The 24985-nt window shown below is 42.3% G+C and overlaps 1 pseudogene across 1 annotated transcript; it reads right to left on the bottom strand.

The window, feature by feature from the left end:
• Nucleotides 1–23286: 23286 nt before the first annotated feature.
• On the bottom strand, nt 23287–24267 carry LOC128580704 (uncharacterized; annotated as a pseudogene). Its single transcript, XR_008378725.1, has one exon. The product of XR_008378725.1 is annotated as an uncharacterized LOC128580704 (transcript).
• Nucleotides 24268–24985: the final 718 nt, after the last annotated feature.

Genomic DNA, 24985 nt, shown 5'->3' with positions numbered 1-24985 from the left:
TTAGATATCAACATAATAAACTGAGAAATGGTGACACGAAGAGGAGACTTTTACTTCCCCAGGTGAAAGGTGAGAACAAATCAAGACAAAAAAACAGAAACTTTCCTGCAAGGTTCCCAGATCATTCAATTGGGATTAAAGGGCCCTTGTCAAGTATCTATCCTTGATTGACCTAATGTACACATACAGGCCAACATGCTCCTCCTCAAGGGTTCAATTCAAAATATTAGCCCTTTTTTGTTGGAAAAAAAATCCATGAGAGGCAAAACTTTTGACAGTGAACAGTGTTATTAATCCTTAAAAAATAATTTCCCAGCTCCGCGCCTGTGGCTCAAACAGCTAAGGCCCAGCCACATACTCCAGAGCTGGTGAGTTCAAATCCAGCCCTGGCCCGCCAAACAACAATGATGGCTGCAACCAAAAATAGCCAGGCATTGTGGCAGGTGCCTGTAGTCCCAGCTACTTGGGAGGTGGAGGCAGGAGAATCGCTTGAGCGATTTGAGGTTTGAGGTAGCTGTGAGCTGTGAAGACACGGCACTCTACCCAGGGCGACAGCTTGAGGCTTTGTCTCAAAAAAAAAAATAAATAAATAAATAAAATAAATAAATAATTTCCCACCCTCACTCCCCCACTTCTCCCTCTTTCCTCCTCCCTCTCTCTCACAAAATAAATAAAGATAGCTAGATAAATAAATAAATAAATAATTTCTAATCTTTTCAACGTGTAACTTTTACACATATGTCTACAAGACCTTGGACAGCATAAAAGGATAAAATTCTCATCTCCCATGGTGGGAAGTCAATAAACAGTGTACAAAGGAACAAGATTTAGTGGAACCAGGTACCTTTGGAAGGAGAGGTAGGCAAAGTATGGCTGAAAATAAGACAATTATCCTACTAAAGAAATTGTTAGGAGATTCCCTGACTCTAGACAAAACACTGGAGGTTGATTCATTGGAATGAGTGAAATTAAGTATCTCTTGACTACAGAACACCAGATACAGTTATGGGCAGAGTAATGGTATCAGTCTGAGTCCAAGCAGGAGACAGAAACTGGACAATATTATAGAACTCCTGGGTTCAAGCGATCTTCCTGCCTCAGCCCAGAGTATCTGGGACTATAGGCATGTGCCACCATGCCTGGCTAACTTTTTCTATTTTTAGTAGAAAAGACAGGGAAGCTAAGAAAAATATTTCTTTTTTTTTTTTTTTTTGTAGAGACAGAGTTTCACTTTATTGCCCTCGGTAGAGAGCCGTGGCATCACACAGCTCACAGCAACCTCCAACTCCTGGGCTTAGGCGATTCTCCTGCCTCAGCCTCCCGAGTAGCTGGGACTACAGGCGCCCGCCACAACGCTCGGCTATTTTTTGGTTGCAGTTTGGCCGGGGCTGGGTTTGAAGCCGCCACCCTCGGTATATGGGGCCGGCGCCCTGCTCACTGAGCCACAGGCACCGCCCAGGAAAAATATTTCTATACTGAATGTTGGACTCCTTATCCCTTCTCTTTCAGCTTCTAGAATGTTGCCAACCAAGCCTGAACTCCCAAGGCTAGCGATTAGAGAAAGCTTCTCTGAAGACTCTGACAATTGAAAAGGAAAAACTTGAGATACTTGAACTGGGAATTATTTAAACAGTCCAGGGCGGCGCCTGTGGCTCAAGGAGTAGGGCGCCGGTCCCATATGCCAGAGGTGGTGGGTTCAAACCCAGCCCCGGCCAAAAAAAAAGAAACAGTCCAGTCCAGTAGGCAGAGATCTACTCACATTTAGTGTGTCCTACTTCATGCTCAGAACCTCCAAGTGTTATACATAATCAGACAACCTATAATCCTCACTGATCTGCAGAAAACAGTCGGCCAAAACAGACAATAGGACAAAACACTGCGCAGGACGAAGACAAACATTCCCCCAGACTATTAACATCATGAATAGCCTTTAAAAATAAGAGAGAATATTGCACCCGTGGAACCAGGTAAGGTACAGCAGAAAGAAACATTCTAAAAGCACCTTTGGAAATTGAAGTATACCCCAACTGACGAGGTGCCCGAGTGGTTAAGGAGAGGAAATTGAAGTATAATACCCTATTTCCCCGAAAATAAGACAGTGCTCCCAAAGATGCGCTAGGTCTTATTTTCAGGGGACGTCTGATCTTTCCTGTAAGTAGGTCTTATTTTAGGAGGATGTCTTATTTTCGGGAAAACAGGGTAGTAGGACTTACAAACTCAATAGAAGCTCTTAGACAAGGTGGCATGAGAAAAAAATAAATAACTCAGTAGAAAGTTTATAAGGTGAAGTTGAGGAAATCTAGAAAGCTAAGCAGAAGAGAAAGACATCGAAAATAAAAGAAGACGTTTTGGTTGGTTGGTTTGTTGTTTTTGAGATAGAGTCTCACTCTTTTGCCCAGGATAAAGAGCTGTGACATCAACCTAGTTCACAGCAACCTCAAAACTCTTGGGTTCAAGCGATCTTCCTGCCTCAGCCTTCAGAATAACTGGGACCATAGGCATGTGCCACCATGCCTGGCTAACTTTTTCTATTTTTAGTAGAGACAGGGGCTCACTAAGTTGCTCAGGCTGGTCTCGAATTCCTAAGCTCAAGTGATTCTCCACCTTGGCCTCCCAGAGTGCTAGGATTACAAATGTGAGCCACTGCTCTCTGCCAGGAGTTTTTTTTTTGTTTTGTTTATTTGTTTGTTTGTTTAATAGAAGATCAATTCTAGAGATGAGAGAGAGGGCATGCAAAGAAAAGGAAGGAGGAAGAGGGGGTAGAGGAGGAGGAGGAGGAAGAGGAAATCATCAACTAATTAATCAAAAAAATTCTCAGGACAAGCATTTCCATGTTGAAATCGTCCAGTAAATGTCCCTGAAAAGGATGGAAATTAATCCATACCAAATCACACCATCATGGAATTTTGGAAAACTGAGCACAAAAAGAATATCTTTAAAACATTCTTTGTTTATGAAACATATAGAGAACGGTCTTCTCTGAAACAAAAGAGTAAAGCGAAAGAGAAGAAAACAAAGGATCCAGAAACAGGGGATCCAACATGGAGAGGAAGAAATGGAATCTCTGGAGTTTAGAACGATACTCAAGAGAATTTCCAAGACGAGAGCTTTGCAGCAGGTTCAGAGAGTAACCAATCCAGATTGCAGCAGGTGAGGGGATTCCAAAAGAGATTTCTTCAAGAATACAAAATTGATAGGATACCTGATATGACCAAATGTATCAAGAAGAGATGTAGACAAGTGGTGGGGAATTTGAATTGAATTAATAACAGGCACGTAGGCTAGGCACGGTGGCTCATGCCCTGTAATCCTAGCACTCTGATAGGCCATTGTGGGAAGATCCCTTGAGCTCAGGAGTTTGAGACCTGTTCTCTACTAAAAATAGAAAAATTAGCCAGGCATGTGGCAGACATCTGCAGTCCCAGCTACTCAGGGGGCTGTGGCAGGAGGATCACTTAAGCCCAGGAGTTTGAGGTTGCTAGGATGATGTTGTGGCACTCTAGCCTGGGCAACAGAGTGAGATTCTATCTCAGCCCCCACCCCAAACCAAAAAAACAGAAACCAAAAAACACAAGTACATAGAAAACTAAAAGAAAAATTGCTAGTCCCAGAGAAAACAAAAGTTGTGCAAGAAAAAAATCTTGCATATTACATGGCTCCTTTGTGTATAGTATTTACAGTCATAGTAATATCAATATTGATATTTGATGTAATCAAAATTACAACACAAGGACAGAGAAAATCTAGCATGCAATCCTGTGTGGAATGAGTGAATGTGAGCAGTGGTGGTGGTGATGACGAAAAAGAGAAAATTCTCACCTTCCATGGTGGGAAGTCAATAAATGTATAAAAAAATTTTAATCAATAAATAGCCATATAAGCATGTCATTTAGAGACACAGAGTTCTTGTTAAATTAAAGGCTAAGTTAAGAGACTGCAGCAGGAGGACCCTCGAGCCCAGGAGTTCCAAGCTGCAGTGAGCTGTGATTTTGCCCCTGCACTCAGCCTAGACAACAGAGCAAGAACCTGTGTATAAAAAATACAAACCAAACCAAAACAAAAAAGCATGGTTCAGTTAAAAGGAGTTAAAAGTGGTTTACTTTTGAGCAGCAGAAAATGGTGAGGAGAGGAGGATGAGTTACTGTTATTTTCAAAACAAGCCTTATGGAACCCTTTAACTCTTTTATGTACAAGTATAACTTAGGTATAAAATAAGAGCAAAATACAAAGAAATTACAAGACACTTTCCAAGTGAAGAGAGCCCTTGGGCGATGCCCCCCTATGATGTATTTTGACTACCTTGTCTTATTTCATATCTCACCAATCTTCTCCCACCCCAACACCCAAACAAGAGTGCTCCTAAGGGAAGAAACAGACACTGGTTGAGTCTGAATCTGTTCTGCCAGGATCTTGTTAAAAGTCCTGGATCAGCTTTAGCCTATTATCACCAGATGACTTCTCCCTAGTCAATTTAAAGGTTTTCTGCTGGTGTCACAAATATCAAAACCAAGCTGAGTCAATCCTAATATATTTCTTCTTCCTTACATTCCACTATATGTATTGATTGTGTGTGGTGGCTCACGCCTGTCATCCTAGCACTCTGAGAGGCCAGGGTGGGTGGATTGCTTGAGCTCAGGAGTTTGAGACCAGCCTCAGCAAGAGCAAGACCCCATCTCTACTGAAAATAGAAAAAAAGCCAAGCGTTGGGTGGATGTCTCTACTCCAAGCTACTCAGGAGGCTGAAGCAAGAGAATTGCTCAAGCCCAATGGCACAGGACTCTACCCAGGGTGACAGAGTGAGGCTCTGTCTCAAAATAAATAAATTATTAAAATAAATATATTGATTACAAAACCTTTGATTTTTATTTATTTATTTGCAGTTTTTGGCTGGGGGTGGGTTTGAACCCACCACCTCTGGCATATGGGGCCGGCGCCCTATTCCTTTGAGCCACAAACACCACCCAAAACCTTTGATTTTTAAATGCGCCTTCTACTCCTTCCCCTAGGTTCTCCTCCTTTGGAGGTTGGAATGGCCTGGGGGTCCATAGCCTTTGGTACACTCACACTTATCAAGTCTTTTTTTTTTTTTTTTTTTTATTGTTTCAGGTTATTTTGAGGGTACAAAGAATTAGGTTACAAAGTTTGCATTTGTTACTTGCCAAATCTTTAACACTTGAGTAACAGACTATATTTGTTACCCTTTTACCTCACTGTGTTGCCAACACAGAGATAAAAGGCAGAGGTGCTATCAGTTGTGCTTATTTTTTATACAGAATATTACCCTTTACCTACAAAATTCTAGAATGTTTTCCCTTTTTCTTCACTGGGTACTCTACTGGCTCTTATTCTAAGGCGGGTCTGTGACATAAATAAGGGAATTGTTTGAAGGAGATAGTTGGGATGACCTTGGTAGGCCAGGTGTGTTCATCCATTCATGGCACAGTACTCAAGGGAGAAGAATGTCTCATTTCAAATTCATTCAAAACAAAACACTTCACTCTGTCCTTGGCTTTGACCTCAACAACTCTTTTGTCTGTGATAGGAAAGGCATGCTTATTCTATTTTCAATTAAACACAGCTAGAAGGGATATTTAATATCTTGGAAGAAAGAATTGAGATTCAAAAAGCTGTCAATAGCTTGCACAGTTAAAATTAACAAGCAAATAAAATTTATAAGGATATTTTTAAAGTCCCTTGCTTAAATTCAAAATATTAATTTCATATGGCTGGGCACAGTGGCTCACGCCTGTAATCCTAACACTCTGGGAGGCTGAGGCAGGTAGATTGCCTGAGCTCAGGAGTTTGAGACTAGCCTGAGCTAGAGTGAGACCTTATCTCTAAAAATAGCCAGATGTTGTAGCGGGTGCCTATAGTCCTAGCTACCTGGGAGGCTCACACAAGACATTCACTTATGCCCATGAGTTTGAGGTTGCTGAGAGCTGTGACGCCACGGCACTCTCCCAAGAGTGACAAAGTGAGACTCTGTCTCAAAAAGAAAAAAAAAGAAAGTGAAAAAACGACCTACAGAATAGGAGAAATTATTTCTGATGAGACTAGTATATAGTATCCAGAATATATAAGGAGCTCTTACAATTCAACAATAAAAACCAAAATATCCCACTTTTAAATGGGCAAAGGATTTGAATAGACATTTCTCCAAAGAAGATATATAAAAAGATGGCCAATGAGCACATGAAAAAATACTCAACATCATTTGTCCTTAGGGCAATGACAATCAAAACTATAATGAGATACCACTTCATGTTCATTAGGATTGCTATTAAATATAATTAAAAAGATAGATAATAACAAGTGTTGGTGAGGATGTGGAAAAATTAGAACCCTCATACACTGCTGGCAGAAATGTAAAATGTGGCCTAGTACCACTGTGGCTCATGCCTGTAATCCTGGCACTTTGTTAAGGTCAAGGTAAGAGGATCACTTGAAACTAGGAATTTGAGATCAGCCTAGGCAACATAGAAAGACCGTGTCTCTTTGCAAAAATAATAATAAAAATAAATTAGCTGGAGATGGTGGTACATGCTTATAGTCCCAGCTACTTGAGAGGCTGAGAAAGGAGGATTGCTTGAGCCCAGAAGTTTAAGGTGAAATAAAACTTACTCAAAAGTGTAGCTGGAAAAGGAAGAAGTATTTTGAAAGTCTTTAAAAAGATAATTGTGGATGTTTTTCTTTGATACTATACTAAAACTCAGTAAATGGTAGTTTCTTTTTTTTTTTTTTTTTTGTAGAGACAGAGTCTCACTTTCTGGCCCTCGGTAGAGTGCTGTGGCCTCACACAGCTCACAGCAACCTCCAACTCCTGGGCTTAAGCGATTCTCTTGCCTCAGCCTCCCCAGTAGCTGGGACTACAGGCACCCGCCACAATGCCTGGCTATTTTTTGGCTGCAGTTTGGCCGGGGCCGGGTTTGAACCCGCCACCCTCGGTATATGGGGCTGGCGCCTTACTGACTGAGCCACAGGCGCCGCCCCTAAATGGTAGTTTCTTAAAGGTAAAGTGTAATGTGGAATTTGAAACCATATTAATGAATTTTTCTTTTTCTTTTTTTTTTTTTTTTGTGACTTTTGGCCAGGGCTGGGTTTGAACCCACCACCTCCAGCATATGGGACCAGCGCCCTACTCCTTGAGCCACAGGCGCCACCCATGAATTTTTCTTTCCTTTTCTTTTCTTTCTTTCTTTATTTTATTTATTATTATTATTATTATTATTTTGAGACAGAGTCTCACTTTGTCACCCTGGGTAGAGTGCTGTGGTGTCATAGCTCACAGCAACCTCCAATTGGACTCAAGCGACTCTCTTGCCCCAGCCTCCTGAGTAGCTAGGAGACTACAGGCACTGGTCACAAGGCCTGGATGTTTTTTATAGATGAGGTCTCGCTCTGGCTTTGGCTCTGACTCAGGCTGGTCTCAAACCTGTGAGCTCAACCAATTCACCTTCCTCAGCCTCCCAAGTGCTAGGATTATAGGCATGAGCCACACCGAACTTGGCCCATATTAATGAATTTTTCATATTCTATTACATTTAGAAATCACTGGTCTCATTTGAATTTTCTATGCACTTCCTATCCATGCATGATTTTGTAATGTTGTCTTTGGTTATTTAGAAAATATTGCTTCACTGAATTATACAAATCTAAAATGTTCACAAGTTTTATTCTACAATATAAAAGAATCACATTCATTAATATAACCACTAATTTTGCCAGACAAATGTTTAACTATTTGGAAGCTGTCAAAATCTGAAAAACATGCAAGGTTTCTACAATTCCATTTTTTTCTTGAAAGCTCAAATTTTATCATTGGAACAAACACTGTGAGTTGTTTCCTTGAAGTAATGATTTTACTTGACTAAAGGTCAAAAAAAAGTTTGCCAATGGCTGGGTATAGTGACTGATGCCAGTAATCCTAACACTCTGGGAGGCCAAGGCAGGTGGATTACTTGAGCTCAGGAGTTGAGACCAGCCTGAGCAAGAGGGAGACTCAATCTCTACTAAAAGGAAAAAAAAATTTTTTTAAATAAATAAAAATAGAAAAATTAGTAGAGCATTGTGGCAAGCGCCTATAGTCCTAGCTACTCAGGAGGCTGAGGCAAGAGGATCTCTTGAGCCCAAGAGTTTGAGGTTGAGGGGCTCCCGTAGCTCAGTGGATAGGGCGCTGGCCACATACTACGAGGCTGGCAGGTTTGAACCCAGCCAGGGCCAACTAAACAATGACAGTTGCAACAAAAAATAGCCACACATTCATTGTGGTGGGCGCCTGTAGTCCCAGCTACTTGGGAGGCTGAGGCAAGAGAATCGCTTAAGCCCAGGAGTTTGAGGTTGTTGTGAGCTGTGATGTCATGGCACTCTACCAAGGGTGACATATGGAGACTCTGACTCAAAAAAAAAAAAGAGTTTGAGGTTGTTGTGACCTCTGATGACACCAGTGCACTCCACCCAGGGTGACAGAGACTCAGTCCTAAAATAAAGAAAGAAAGAAAGAAAAGAAAAGAGATATAAAATGTTTGCCAAATACTCAAGTCTGAATAACCAGTTTGTCTGTCAGTCATTCTTTCAAGCAAAAATGATGTTAAATGAAAACTAGAGTCATTTCAGCTCACAACTATTTATAAAAGGATCACACTAATCCTTTTCCTCAAGACAAGCATTGTTCTTTGACATGTAGCAGAAGGGCTTTATATGTACTTACCATTTTTTTTTTTTTTTTTTTGGTTTTTGGCTGGGGCTGGGTTTGAACCCACCACCTCCGGCATATGGGACTGGCGCCCTACCCCTTGAGCCACAGGTGCCGCCCTGTACTTACCATTTTATGATGGAGAATTTTAAAAAGACACGTTCCTAAAGTTCAAGATTTAAAACTAACAAAAAATTTTACCTTGGGCGGCGCCTGCGGCTCATTCCGTAAGGCGCCGGCCCCATATACGGAGGGTGGCGGGTTCAAACTCGGCCCCAGCTGAACTGCAACCAAAAAATAGCCGGGCGTTGTGACAGGCACCTGTAGTCCCAACTACTTGGGAGGCTGAGGCAAGAGAACAGCTTAAGCCCAGGAGTTGGAGGTTGCTGTGAGCTGTATGATGCCATGGCACTCTACCAAGGGCCATAAAGTGAAACTCTGTCTCTACAAAAAAAAAAAAAAAAAAAAAAATTTTACCTTTATTTAGAATATCCCTGATAAAACTGAATTTCCATCCAAGTGCATGGCACTGAGGAATACCAGACCCACCAGTATAGTTTGCTGTTACCACCTTAATTCCTGTTAAGGTGCAAAAAGCTTACCTAACATCAGTACAAATGTCAACATGATGGTTAAAAAAAAAAGGCAAATAAAGGTTTAATGTTATTATGAGAATCATTTTGGCCTCATAGATCCTCTGAAAGTTTGTTGGGGTATCCTCAGGGGTCCGTGGGCCACACATTAAAAACCTCTGCATGAAATACCTTTCTAAAATCAACCATCTTATAAGTAGTGAATAGTGGAATGAGTACTTGAAACTAGGTCACATTGCCTCCTACTAATGGTTTCTCCATTGCATCATAATACACAAAATGAATAATATAGAAATGAAGTATCATGAGAACTCATATTAAAACCAAATAATTAGATTTCTACCAGAGGCCTATTTGGAAATGCAATTATTATTTATCAGCCAGGTATGATCACTGTAAGCTCATCTAGTCCAACTCATACAGATAGCTTAAACAGATTTGCTTAAAACCATGAAGACATGAGAAGTAGCTAGACAATCAAAAGAGACAAGTTGACAAGAGACAAGAGACATCTAGTCCATAGACTAATAATAATATAATCACTATCACTCTTATTTGGTTATGGGGGTTTTATGTACTTTTGTTTTTTTTTGGTTTTTGGCCAGGGCTGGGTTTGAACCCACCACCTCTGGCATATGGGACCGGCGCCCTACTCCTTGATCCACAGGCGCCACCCTGTACTTTTGAAAACATAGAGTCTGAAAGCTAGGTGGAAACTAAAAGGTAATCTAATCCATCATCTCATCTTGGGGGTTAAACAAATCTGATGAGGACTAGTTCATGCCTCCCAAAACACTGTGGAGCAGCTCAAGTTAATTTGACCTGGAATTGTCCCTTCCCTCTCCCCTTCCATAGCCTGGCTTTTATTTCTACATCATTTCTCTACTTTATTCAACCCTCTAGAGCAATAAGGAATAGGTCTATTTGTGGCTTTTTTTGGTCTGTGGCTTTTTTTGTTTTTTAGAGGGTGAGCTATGGCTGTGTTGACCAGACTGGTTTCAAACTCCTGGTCTCAAGCAATCCTCCTGATTTAGCCTCGTGAGCAACTGCGCCTGGCTTTCTTTGGCATGTTTTAAGTCAGCTACCACATTCCCCTCATAAACTTTCCCTTTTTCAATCTAAAAATACTGTTTCTCAACTTTCTTTTTTGCCTGGACTCACTCTAAAGTCTTTTGTTTGCTTGTGGTTTTGCAGAGTCAGATGTGGTTTTTACTCATTCTTCCTGGCTGTGCTCTCAGTCTTGCCTCCACTAAGCAGCCATCCCGGATCATCCTTCCCTTCTCCACTGATTGAGCCCTTCTTGTGTTCCCTCCAGGCACTGTGCGTCTTCTGTTATTTAATCCTCAGGTACCATTAACAGCGCCCCCCATCTTTTAAAATTTAAGGCATTATACTTTGAGGATTTGGGGTATTTGTTTAGAGCTGTGTAATCACCACCCCAGTTAAGACATAAAACAGGCTCATGGTGGCTCATGTCTGTAATCCCAGCAGACTTGAGGCCAGGACTTTGAGACCAGCGTGGTCAACACAGCAATACTCAGTCTCTAATATTTTTAAAATTGAGACTGAGCAATACTCAGTCTCTAAAAATTTCTAAAAAGATATAAACATTTACCCCATTCTAAAAGTTTCCTTTTGCCCTTTTACAGTTACATATGTAATTTTTTTAAATAGGATAATTGCATACTAGTATTTTCTCTTTTTTTTCTTTCTTTCTTTTACCCTTAGCAGAGCTGCTAAGATCTGAAGTACTATTTTTTTATTGTATTGTTTGTTTGTTTTTTGAGATGGAGTCTCAGTGTGTTGCCCCAGGCTACAATGCCAGGGCCTCAGCCAAGCTGGCAGCAACCTCAAACTCCTGGGGTTTTGGGGTCCTCCTACGTCAGCCTCCCAAGTTGCTAGGACTACAGGCACCCACCACAACACTTGGATAATTTTTTTATTTCTATTTTTAGTAGACAGGGGGTCTCACTCTAGGTCAGGCTGGTCTCAAACTCCTGAGCTCAAGGAATCCACCTGCCTTGGCCTCCCAGAGTGCTAGGATTACAGGAGTGAGCCATTGCACTGGGCCTACATACTATTTTTTTTATTTATTTTTTTTTTAGTGTAGATTTTTTTTTCTTTTCTTTTCTTTTTTTTTTTTATTGTTGGAGATTCATTGAGGGTACAATAAGCCAGGTTACACTGATTGCAATTGTTAGCATACTATTTTTTTTAACCTGAGTGCTTCTCTTAAAATGCACTGAAGAGGGCAGCGCCTGTGGCTCAGTGAGTAGGGCGCCGGCCCCATATGCTGAGGGTGGCGGGTTCGGACCCAGCCCCGGCCAAACTGCAACAGAAAAATAGCCAGGCGTTGTGGCGGGCGCCTGTAGTCCCTGCTGCTCAGGAGGCTGAGGCTGAGGCAAGAGAATAGCGTAAGCCCAAGAGTTAGAGGTTGCTGTGAGCTGTGTGACACCACTGCACTCTACCCAGGGCGGTACAGTGAGACTGTGTCTCTACAAAAAAAAAAAAAAGATGCACTGAAGAAAAAACAAGATGCATTGAACATATTTAGATGGCAGTTAGTACAGGCTTACGGCATAATTTTAATCACTAAATAGTGTTCCACAAATGAATGTTCTGTAATTTATTTAACCAATGTCTTGTCAGATGTGTATTTTTTAAACAATGTCATACTCTTTCTGGAATTATTACTATGCATTTATTTATTTGTTTATTTATTTATTTAGTGCTTTTTGGCCAGGGCTGGGTTTGAACCTGCCACCTCCGGCATATGGGACCAGTGCCCTACTCCTTGAGCCACAGGTGCCACCCTGTTTATTTATTTATTTTAAGACAGAGTCTCACTGTGGGGCTTGAGCAACCCTCTTGCCTCAAGCCTCCCGAATAGCTGAGATTACAGGCGCCTGCCACAAACCCCTGCTAGTTTTTTTCTATTTTTAGTAGAGACTGAGGTCCAACTCCTGAGCTTAAGGGATCCACCTACTTTTGCCTCCCAGAGTGCTGGGATTACAGGTATAAGCCACCACGCCTGGCCTTTCTAGAATTATTTTTTCACTTCTATTATACTATTCTAGTTTTGTTTTTGTATCTTTCTGATACTTTTTGCTAACTCTGAGCCTTTTTTCTACTTAAGTGTTGGTACTTCCCAAGATTGTGTTGTTGACTCTTTTATTCCACAATTTCTTCTTAGGTCATCAGTTTTCTCTCTACCTTTACTATAAACTCTCTGGAGCTCATCTCTTTTTCCCTTCGAACACCAAATCCTTATTCCCAACGGTTTGCTAGGTATCACATCCATGAGGATGTCCTTCTTGCGACTCCACGTTAAAAACTCTTATACCCGGGAGGCGCCTGTGGCTCAGTCGGTAAGGCGCCGGCCCCATATACCGACGGTGGCGGGTTCAAACCCGGCCCCGGCCGAACTGCAACCAAAAAAAAAAAAAAAAATAGCCGGGCGTTGTGGCGGGCGCCTGTAGTCCCAGCTACTCGGGAGGCTGAGGCAAGAGAATTGCTTAAGCCCAGGAGTTGGAGGTTGCTGTGAGCTGTGTGAGGCCACGGCACTCTACCGAGGGCCATAAAGTGAGACTCTGTCTCTACAAAAAAAAAAACAAAAAACTCCTACACCCTTTCCCAACTCTACCTCCTTTTCTCTTCTTTTTTTCTTTTTGTTACTCATTTCCGTTAGTGGAAGTACTACCCTTCCTCTGGAAACCTCAAAGTCATCTTCGACCCCTTTTATCCCTCATCTCCCATTTTCATTTAATAAAGTGCTATTGATTCTCCTCCAAAATGCCTCTCAGTTTGTGCCCTTCCTTTCAATTCCCGCCATTATTATCCTAGTTTTTGAAGTCTCGTGACTCCTCACTTGAGTTGTAACAATAGCCTCCCAACTGATCTTCCAGCCCCTCGTCGGGTCCCCCTCCGCTCTGCTATGTTGTCACAGAATTAACGTTTTCAAACAGAGAGGGATCGAAAATACCTGATGATTCCTTATCACTTACAGAAGCAAGGGGAAACTTTCCTCTCACTCCTCCCACTCAGCCACTCCACACCACCTTCCTGGGCCGGTTACATCAGCCACCAAAGTTCCCGAACACTTCCTGTGCTTCTACTCACGCTTTCCCCTGTGATTATCCCACCTTTATTTTGTTGACTCTTGGCCCTCTGCCTCTTACATGATTAGGTGCTTTTGCACTATTGAAGACAAGAACAAAAATGAGCTCTGCCTACGGGCCTATCCTGGTTGGCAAAGTCTGCCCCACTTCAAAGGCAGCAGTAGAATAAGCCCATATTGCTCATTCCACGTTAGGGAAGGGCAGGCAGAGGGGAAGGCTAACACTCTACATTTCTGCACAGCAGAGAAGCGATTGGATCTCGGCTGGGAAGGAATGTGTTCTCCATTTCTAAGCAAAACTCTCTGAATCCTAAAGCTAATAGCTCCCCGACTGATTGGTTTGTCCGCATTTTCCCCATTCTCGGGTACGGCAAACTGAGGGCTAGGAGGGCAGAGCCCTGGGTCAGCCCTCGGGGGGAGGGGGGGAAGGAAAAAAGGCTCCCAGCGACCTGTGATTCACAGACGCAAGCGGCCGCAGGATCGCAGCTCCTGATTGGACCAGACAGAATCAGACAAGCCTGTGGGCTGCTGATTGGCTCCGGCTCGGTCAGGCGCTGTTGGGCTGTTGTAAATGTAAATAGCTCTTGAAGGCCCAGGTCTGTGACCGGCAGTAACCTCGGGGAGATGGGGTGGAGAAGGGGTGGAGAGGGAGGCCCTTGCACTCCATTCACGTCGGCTGCCAGCCAGGCCCAGACAGGCCCGCCCTTTAGCGAAGGGGACTGGGAATATGATACTAACGATTGTATCTTCCGAGCTCTTCAGTTTGAGCTGAATAAAACGCCCACCCCCAGGACTGAGCCAGGGCTGACAGCTTCCCCACTAAACTGCTTCCTTTCTGTGCTTAGCTTTGACTGAGAGTTTAATGGGATGTTCTGTGGGAGGCGGGAGGCTTTGGAGGTCGCTAGGAGGATGATTTTATGGGGTCATATCAGTGGCTGTAGTGGGTGTACCTTAGTGACCACAGGGAGGTGGCAGCCTGTCGGTCTCTGCCCCTGGTCACACTACCCTATTTGTGGAAAGGGTAAGAGTGGAGGTCCTGGTCTGATGATAATCTTTGTACTAGAGGTGCAATTTCTACCCTCTATCCCCGGGGAAAGGGAAGTCTCTGGAGAGGGGCTTTCTTGGACGTAGGAAGGAGGAAAGGGACAAATTAAGACGTTAAGAATAAAGGATGACCCTTGCACCTTGCAGGTGGGAATGTAAAACGGTGCAGCCACTGTGGAAAATTTGGTAGTTCCACAAAAAGTTAAACATAGAATTAGCATATGACCCAGCAACTCTACTCCTAGGTGCATACCCAGATAAACTTATAAACAGGTACTCAGGGCCAGGTGCAAGGCAGGCCGAAGTGAGAGGATCACTGGAGGTCAGGACCAGCCTGAGCAAGAGCAAGATCCCAACTTTACAAAAAATAGGAAAATTACCCTGGCAAGATTGAGCCCCCACCTGTAGTCCTCACTACATGGGAGGCTGAGGGAGGAAGAACACTTGAACCCAGTAGCTTGAGGTCGCAGTGAACTATGAGGACGCCACTGCGCTCTAGCCTGGGAGGCAGGAAAGCCTTGCCGCACAAAATAAAAACATTAAAAAAAATTTTTTTTACAGGCTCAGCGCCTGTGGCTCAAGCAGCTAAGGCGCCAGCCACATATACCTGAGCTGGCGGGTTCGAATCCAGCCCGGCCCGCCAAACAACAATGATGGCTGCAACCAAAAAATAGCAGGGCGTTATGGCGGGCGCCTCTAGTTACTTGGGAGACCAGTTACTTGGGAGACGGAAGCAGGAGAATCGCTTGAGCCCAGGAGTTGGAGGTTGCTGTAGCTGTGATGCCACAGCACTCTACCCAGGGCCACAGCTTGAGGCTCTGTCTCAAAAAAAAAAAAATTTTTTTTTACAAAACAAAATTTAAAAAACCTAGGTACTCAAATATTTGAATAGAAATGTTCATGACACCATTGATGACAGCCAAAAGGTGAAAACAACTCAAATGTTAATAAACGAATCAATAAACTTTTTATACATACAATGGAATATTAATTGGCAATAAAGAGGAATGAAATACTGATACATGTTACCATGTGGATGAACATGGAAAGCATTACGCTAAGAAGGAAACAAAATACAGAGGGTCACATATCATATGGTTCTATTTATATGAAATAATGCAAATAGATAAATCTATAGAGATAGCAGATTGATAGAAAGCAGGGAGAGGGTGGGGAAGTGGCAGTGGGCTAGGTATGGGGGCAGGGAGACAAGAGTGAGTCACTGTTAAATGGGTATGGGGTTTTCTCTGGGGTGATGAAAATGGTTTGGAACTAGAGATGGTAGTTGCACCATATTGTGACTGCACTAAATGTCAAAGAATTGTTTACTTCGAAATGGTAAGCTTTATGTTATGTGACTTCTGCCTCAATTACAATGCATGTATATGTATGCATCAGAAACAGACTAAAACTTATGTCTTTGCTGCTGTGCAGAATTCTCTAGAAAAGGAATAAGAAATACAGTCGTGAGCAATTCTGAGTCCCCTGCTGCCTTTCACTTTCACTTTCATCTCTTTTTTGAAAACTGTCAAGGGCCTAGCTACTCACTGCTCCCAATAGAAAATGGCTAGGAGAATGAGGGCCCCTTTTGCCCCTCTGAGACTGTCCTTGCTTGGGCGGAGAACCACCATGAGTCAGCACAGCACACACTGCGCCTTTGTGAAGGTTCTGTGGCCAGGGTGTAGCTGGCAGGGCTGACTGAGTGGGGGAAGGGCAGACCTGGGTCTGGGAAGAGGGCTGGCTTCTGCCTCCAGTTACCCCAGTATAGAATCTCAGCTCCTTGGAGCCTGCAATTAGGGGTTGTGGCATTTGCCCCAAAGCCAGTGTGCAAGAATCAGCTCTTTGCCTGAAGCATAAAAAGTTAACTACGCGTCACAGAGTATGACTCCTACTTCCCGTGACATTTCATTTATTTTTGTAGCAGAGACAGAATTTAAAACAAGACATGAGCTCTTCCTATCACTTCATCAAGAATTGACTGTTTAGGTGCAGGGAGGTATTTCTAAAAGAGGACGATGCTCTTGAGAAGCTCAAAACCTTACAGAGGGTGAAATATGGTTTCGAGAAGTAGTGAGCAAGGAAATGTCAAGTACATTGTTAAGGTTTCAGAGGAGAGCTTAAAACTCAGGTGTGGCTGAATGTTAAGATGGGTCATGAGGTGGAGCCTGTTGGGTTTTCCGGAACAGTGGATGCATCTGTAGTTTATAAGCTCTCTGTCATTGCCACCCAAGGAGGAGGCTGCACAACCAGGCTTTGCCCCTAAGTGTATCACTGAGTATCTATCTCCAATCATGTATTTGGATATGTGAGAGACTAAAGCCTATCTAATTTGTCATCTACTCCACACCCCGTATAGCCAGTATTTTAAGTAATTCTGCAGCCAGATCATAGCATCATTACTTACTCTTTCATAGCTTTCTCTCCAAGCAAACAACTCACTTATCTCATCAGTAAAATTTGGGCAATAATAACACTTGCTTCTGGTACAGTGAGATAATGCACCTTCAAGCACTTAGTGCAGTACTTGGCTATAGTGAATGTTGTTGTTGTTACTATCATTACATCCATAAGTCTGGTGGACTCAGAACTTGAATTTTCTACTCAAACGGAGTTAGATTTATGTTCGTGCCATGGCCTAACCCCTTTTAACTAAGGTAGAACATGGTATCTGGATTTTTCCAAGTAATTTGGTATAGCAAAATTGTCATCGTATGTTTTCTAGTTTATAACAGCTATTCTTTTCTCATTTCTAGTCTTTTTATCCCCTTGAAATTTGAGGCTTAGAACACATCACTGTATAATTAAGAGAATGTGGAATGTCCCTTTAACCAAATAATTTATGTTAAGCAGTGCTTCCTTAATAAATTTAGATTCGAATCTCAGCCACAAATAATAGTAAAAACATTAAAATAGAAGGCATTTTTTTCTTCATACAATTTTTGAATTGAGATATAATTCATATACCATAAAATCACCTTTTAAAAGTGTACGATGCAGCAGTTTTTTTTTTTTTTTTTTGTAGAGACAGTCTCATTTTATGGCCCTCGATAGAGTACCGTGGCATCACACAGCTCACAGCAACCTCCAACTCCTGGGCTTAAGCGATTCTCTTGCCTCAGCCTCCCGAGCAGCTGGGACTACAGGCGCCCGCCACAACGCCCGGCTATTTTTTGGTTGCAGTTTGGCTGGGGCCGGGTTTGAACCCGCCACCCTCGGCATATGGGGCCGGCGCCTTACCAACTGAGCCACAGGCGCCGCCCGATGCAGCAGTTTTTAATATATTCACGGCGTCATGCAACCCTCACCACAATCTAACTTTAGAAGATTTTAATCTTTGGCCACAAAACCCATGTTTGTAACCTGTCACTCCTAATTCCTCTCCCTGCAGTCCCAGGAAACCACTAACCTGCTTTCTGCCTGTGGATTTATTTGTCTGCTCTGAATATTTCATATAAATGGAATCATATAATATACAGTCTTTTGTGTCAGTACTTCATTCTTTTTTATGGCTGAATAACTTTCCATTGTATGACTATATCACATTGTGTTTATTCATCTGTTGATGGAGATTTGAATTGTTTCTACTTCTCAGCTGTTATGTAAGGCAGCTGTGAACATTCATGTACAAGTTTTTGTGTGGATATATATTTTCAGTTCTCTTGAGTATATATATAGAAGTTGAATCACTGGGTCATATAGTAACTGTGTTTTTATGAGGAACTGTCTATAAATGGTTTTCCAAAGCAGATGCACAATTTTAGATTCCCATCAGCAATTTATGAGGGTTCCAATTTCTTCATATCCTCACCAACACTTGTGAGTGATGTTTTTGTGTGTGTGTTTTAAATTATAGCCATCCTAGTGGGTACGAAGTAGTAATTCCTTGTGCTTCCTAGTGCTGTTTTCTTGATGCCTACTAATGCTGATCATCTTTTCATGTGCTTATTTGTGTATCTCCTTTGGAGAAATGCCTATCAAACACTTTGTCTATTTTAAAATGGGGTTTTTTTGTCTTTTTATTTTGAGTTAAAGGAGTCCTTTTTATATTCTTGGTACTAATCTGTTCTCAGATAAATGATTTGCACATATCTTCTTCCATTCTGTGGTTGTCTTTTTACTCTCTTTTTTTTTTTTTTTTTTTTTTTAATTTGACCGGGGCTGGGTTTGAACCTGCCACCTCCGGCATATGGGACCGGCGCCCTACCCGCTGAGCCACAGGCGCCGCCCGTCTTTTTACTCTCTTAATCATATCTTCGGAAGCACAGAAGTTTTTAATTTTGATGAAGTTCAATTTATCTATTTTTTTGCTTGTGCTTTTGGTATTTAAGAAACCATTGCATAATCTAAAAGGATGGAGATTTATACCTATGTTTTTACCAAAGAGTTTTATAGTTTTAGGTGATCCATGTTGAATTAATATTTGTGTAACATTTCTATAATATATGAGTTCATTCTTCTGCATGTGGATGTCCAGTTGTCCTAGCAACATTTGTTGAAAAGAATTATTTTTTCCTCATTGCATTGTGTGAGCCCACTTGTCAAAAACCAATTGAACTAAAGTACTATCTTACATAGCCTAAAAAAAAAAAAAAAAGCAATTGACCACAGATGTATGGGTTTATTTCTACACTCTCAATTCCATTTCATTGCTCTCCATGTTTATCTGTACACCAGTTCCTTTCCACATTGTCTGCATCCTTTGAAGTAATTTTGAAATTGGGAAATGTTGAGTCTGCCAACTTTGTGCTTAGTTTTTCAAGTTTGTTTGGCTCTTCTGGGTTTCTCGAATTTCCCTGTGAATTTTAGGATTATTTTGTCAATTTTTCTAAAACATGGAGGTGGAATTTGATAAGGATTGCTTTGAATCTGTAGATCAACTTGGGGATGGTTACCACCTTAAAAATACAAAGTCTTCCAATCCATGAATAGGGGATTTCTTTTCATTTATTTAGATATTTTAAAATTTCTTTTAATAGCATTCTATAGTTTTTACTGTGCCATCTTTGTGTATTATTTTTTGTTAAACTTATTCCTATTTATTTTATTCTTTTTAATGCTATTATAAATGAGATTCTTTTCTTAATTTCATTTTTGGATTATTCATCAATTAGTTAATAGAAATACAATAGGTTGGCTCAGCGCTTGTGGCTCAAACAGCTAAGGCGCCAGCCACATACACCTGAGCTGGCAGGTTCGAATCCAGCCCGGGCCCACTGAACAACAATGATGGCTGCAACCAAAAAATAGCCAGGCGTTGTGGCAGGCACCTGTAGTCCCAGCTATTTGGGAGGCTGAGGCAGGAGAATAGCTTAAGCCCAGGAGTTGAAGGTTGCTGTGAGCTGTGATGCTATGACATTCTACCTGGGCGACAGCTTGAGGCTCTGTCTCAAAAAAAAAAAAAAAAAGAAGAAGAAATACAATAGATTGATGCATATTGGTATTATATCCTGCAACCTTGCCAAATTCATTTACTAGCTTTAATAGGTGGGGGGGGGGGCGGGGGGTGTAATCCTAAATTCTTTAGGATTTTCTGTATACAACTCATCTCAGCTACAAGTAGATAGTTCTTCCTGTTCAATCTGGATATCTCTCATTTCTTTTTCTGCCCTGGCAGACATTTTAGGAACTTCTTCGGTTCTTTAAGGAAGAGGGAGAAACAGGTGGCCATTGGGCATTAGGAAATTTTTTTCTATGCTCTTCTCCATTATTATCTTAAACTATTTTTTGTCCTTTTCTTCCATGGCTAAATCTTGATTTCTAAACAGAATATTAATTTTTTATACTTTCCCATATAAAATACTTTGCTTTTCATTATTTTGCCTCTTAAGAGCACTTATTCTACAATTCAGCTTTCCAGGAAGGCTCTTATTCCCTCTCTTAATCTTGAATCCATTTGAATAGGTTGACCAACTTTTTTCCTGCTCTATGATATCTCTTCTTTTTCTTTCTGACAGTTTTGCACAGAGGAATAAGATGAAATAACAAATATGCAAAACATAGATTTTGTATATAATCTATATATGAATCTATAGATCTATATTTAGATCTACAGAGGAATTATAGGAGGTATGATTAATCAGAAGGAACAAAGCCAATTGTGGAAGAGGACATAAGAAATTAGCCAAGAGGGGCGGCGCCTGTGGCTCAGTCGGTAAGGCACTGGCCCCATATACCGACGGTGGCGGCTTCAAACCCAGCCCCGGCCAAACTGCAACCAAAAAATAGCCGGGCGTTGTGGCGGGCGCCTGTAGTCCCAGCTACTCGGGAGGCTGAGGCAAGAGAATCGCTTAAGCCCAGGAGTTGGAGGTTGCTGTGAGCTGTGTGAGGCCACGGCACTCTACCGAGGGCCATAAAGTGAGACTCTGTCTCTATAAAAAAAAAAAAAAAAAGAAAAAGAAATTAGCCAAGAGCATATAATAAGTATATATTGTTTTTTTGTTTGTTTGTTTTTTAATTTGAGACAGACTTTCACGATGTCGCCCTTGGTAGAGTGCATGGCATCACAGCTCACAGCAACCTCAAACTCTTGGGCTTAAGCTAGTCTCTTGCCTCAGCCTCCCAAGTAGCTGGGACTACAGGTGCCCACCACAGCACCCAGCTCTTTTTCTGTTGCAGTTGTCATTGCTGCCCAGCTGGCCCAGGCTGGGTTTGAACCTGCCAGCCTCCGCATATGTGGCTGGCACCGTAACCACTGTGCTACGGGCATAAGTATAAATTGTTTAAATTGGATGCCAGTTAATGGGAAACAAAGTAGAGACTTAGAAGGAACAGTACAATTGCAGAACTAAACAAAATATACTAGCCTGAACATTTTAAATGAAACAAAGAGGGAAAGGGGCTCAAGGCTGAAAGCCAGATGTTGAGATGAAAATATCGCGAACTTAAATGATTCTCAGTGTATCTAGAATTTTGATTATGTATACTCGGTATTACTCTGAGAGCCACGTTTCTCATCCAATATGAGGGCAACCTTAGATTAGAAAGTGAAGTGGGCTGGCAAAGCTGGCTCTGGGGAGCTCTTCAAAGCCTAGATGTTAAAGTGACTCCTGCTGGAATATGGAGTTTCTTTGGACCGTAATGTCTGCCCCTCTCTTTTCCAGAAGAGGATTCTCCCTCTCTGCTCTGGGAACTTACAAACTTTCCCTCAGATTGGTTTGCCTTTCTTCCTACTGTTGTGCCTCATCTCAGGAAGTCTTTTTGGTCCCTGGAGACAAATACATTTCAGAAGCAGGAATGGGCTGAACTGCCCAGCCTGGGTGCAAGGTAAAGAACTGCTTTCCCAGGGAGTGCGCTTCTCCTGCCACTCTTTTCCTCTGCTGGTATCTCTAGCTTGGTTCATGTGACTGATCACGTGAAACACAAGAGACCTGGCACTTCTCCAGGGTCCGGTGCTAGCTGGTGGTAATGTGTTTGTTTTCATGGCAGCAGACTCTTGGCTTCCTGCTGTCCAGAGTTTAACCTAAAGTTACCCTTAGGAAGGGCAGAGCTGGTTACTGGGGTATGAGACAACCATCATTAACTTCTACACACTGCATGTAATTCTTAAAGGTACAGGGCATAGATAAAGTGACCATAGAGATAAATCCCAGGAAACTTTTGAATTACAGCCAAAAAAACTCCCAGACTCAGTGCTATCAAATTCGCTTCACTTTTATTATGAACAAACACAATCTCAGATCAGTACAACTAGCTTCAGAGTTGATATTAATAGAAATTATTCCAAAATTATTCTTAGGTCACAAATAACTACTATCCCACATAAAATCCCACCCAATCAAGGAAAAGGTATCCTGTGTATGTTTCCATGGCAATGAGAACTTATGAATTCTCAAATTTTGTCTTGCTAGTTATCCACCACTTATCCAATGGATTCATTCAATCTCTCAGAGAACCATATAGACTAATGATAGCGTCCAGGACACATGGACATATCAAGTTCATGGTGGACACAGCTATTATAAAAATACTCAGGACATGAGAGAATTCCTCTGCTGAAAGATCCCAAAATGCTTTAAAAAAAGCATTAGTCATGCCTCAAAACTGCCCTTTGAGGTAGGTCAGTATTATTATTCCCATTTTAACAGAAGGAAAAGTGAGGCACATTATAGTTAAGTGACTTGCCCAGGGTCACATAGCAAGTCAGTGGCACAGCGGTAGGAGAGGCCCTGGCCTTAACCACCAGCGTAACACTGCCACCTTGCTTCCTTACTCTTTCATGCTGACCCATTTGGGCTACACTTACAGAGAATAGACTCAAGATACTAGCAATTCGAGAGGAAAAATTTCCATTTTAAATGCTACCGTCTTTAATTGAAAAAAAAAAACAAACACACAACAACAACAAAAAATACATTCAAATTACTTCCACCCTCCATCAAATGTGGGCACTTAATAACAACAGCCCCAAGAACAGTTTCCAAAACAAAGCCCAGAAGGGAATCCTGCAAATCACTTGACTGGTAATTCTCCAGCCAAACCCCTTTTGTACCAGCCACTTCGGGTTTGCACCTGGCTCTCAAGTGCAAAGGGACTCCACAGAAGGAGTGAGGGAGGCTCATATGCGACACTGATTAGAAAAGATGTAAGGCACCCAAGTAAGTTGTCAGCACACCCACAAAGCAAGGAAGGACTTAGCAATTCAGACTCTTGATCAGATCTGAGTTTCCCATTAATGCATCAGTTGAATTGAGCTTCAGAATCTTGAAAATAGCGGTACCCAGCAGGCACACCCCCACCTACACACCCACACATATACTGAGGCCCTCAGCCCGAGGTCTCCATCCAGCCTTGTGTGGGCTCAGAGTATAGATCAGATCCATGGAACACAATCACAATAGAAAGAAGTGAAAGTTGTTTTTATTGTTCATATATTATCAAGCAGGCATCTGATGACCTGTGGAATTAAAAGTACCCAACAGACATTTCCAAGGGGTAGGGACACAGGTCAGCAGATCTAAACTAGTGATCTCCCATTAGATTTTTTTTCCTACTGAGATGAACAGCTCAAAAAGACAAGGATGCCTTTAGTCCAGTCTAACCTCTGTAGCCTCTATTCCATTAACACAGGAAAGGCCCTCCTCCCTTCCACCACTGGGGCTCAACAGAGCATCTAGTATTGTACACTTCCAGTCTCATTACAGCAAACCCAGACTGAGGTACAAGACTAGTCCAAGTTTCTTAAAATGGTGTTCTGTTTTTTTCTGGACTTCTATACCATTGTCTGCCCTGGGCTATGTTGTAGGGAATGCTGGTTAGTTTGCTGAACAGTGACTATTCAGCAAAGTTCATGGCATCTCAGATCCCATCCCAGTCAAAGCTTTGCAGTATATCCGGACTCCAGGGAACAGGGCCTCCTTTCGAAGTGAGGCACTTGGGAACTTGCCCTTCTTCTTGTACATCCCAGTGAGGACTAGGTTTCCTACTTCTACAAGCATTGCAGTCACCTGGGAGCACTGACTCAGGTGGGGAAGCCTGACTAAGCAAGCAGGGAGCCTTCAACATGCTCTCTGGTTCTGACCCAGACGGAGGGGCTGAAAACAAACCCTCTTCTGCTCCATGGCTAGCTCACTGGCACAACATGAATGTTTGGCTTGGCTGTGCCTCGTGAGAGAGCCTGTCTGAATCAAGGGTGTTGCTGGGCAGGGGGTTGCCAGCCTTGTCTTGAGCCATCAGTGTGGCAGGGGAGCACAGAGGTTTAGGTAGAGACACTCTGGAGGCCACAGGAAAGTGGCAGCTAGCTCTGCTCTCTAAAGAGAAGCAGTGGTTCAATGACCCTGAGCATTCTGTCTGCAGGAGAGGGAGCTGCCTGGACAGCAAATCATCACTGCCTCTGAATACACACAAAGGAGGCTGTCTGTCCAGAGAAAGAGGAAAATGTCTGAGGAGAATTGGTAGGAGAAAAAGGACAGATGGGATAGAGCCAGGCATCAAGAATCAGGGTAGTGAAGTGATTCCTAACCTTGCCCCCAAGCAGCCCTATCCTTTAGGTGAGATGTTAACAGAGGAAGGGATGAGTGAAAGGGCATGAAATCATGGGGAGAAGCCCTCTAGTTCTCACCCATTCCAAGGAGAAATTGAAACTTGCAAATGAACGTAACATCTAGCTTATTTTAGCACTCCCAATAACTTACTCAGTAACTTTCTGGATCCCCTGGCAATGTGTTCTCAGAGCCCCTCCTTTGTAAAGTTACCTCTTAGGAACTGCCTATAGACCCTGTCCCTCAACCTCTCCATCTCTTGTCCAGCATAGGGATGAGAGGTGGGAGGGGGTTGGGCGGAATAGACAACCCAGCTAATTCCTCTTCTCCTTCAGAGTTGCTTCAAACATCCCTCTTTCAGAGGGATATATTCTTAGATGAAATATTTGGATGTTCTAAGCAAAGTATACATGTATATATATATTTAGGTTTGTCCCAACTCCATCTCTGAAAATACTTTCTCTTTTGGATGTTTGGAAATGCCACGATCTCTTATTAACACGAGGTCAGCAACTCATAGCCTAAAGATGGTGGAGCAGAAGGATGCGCCAATTGTGTTGAG

The sequence above is a fragment of the Nycticebus coucang genome, chromosome 3, assembly GCF_027406575.1.
Source record: "Nycticebus coucang isolate mNycCou1 chromosome 3, mNycCou1.pri, whole genome shotgun sequence".
Classification (NCBI taxonomy): Eukaryota; Metazoa; Chordata; class Mammalia; order Primates; family Lorisidae; genus Nycticebus; species Nycticebus coucang.
This window is presented reverse-complemented; position numbering and strand designations above follow the sequence as displayed.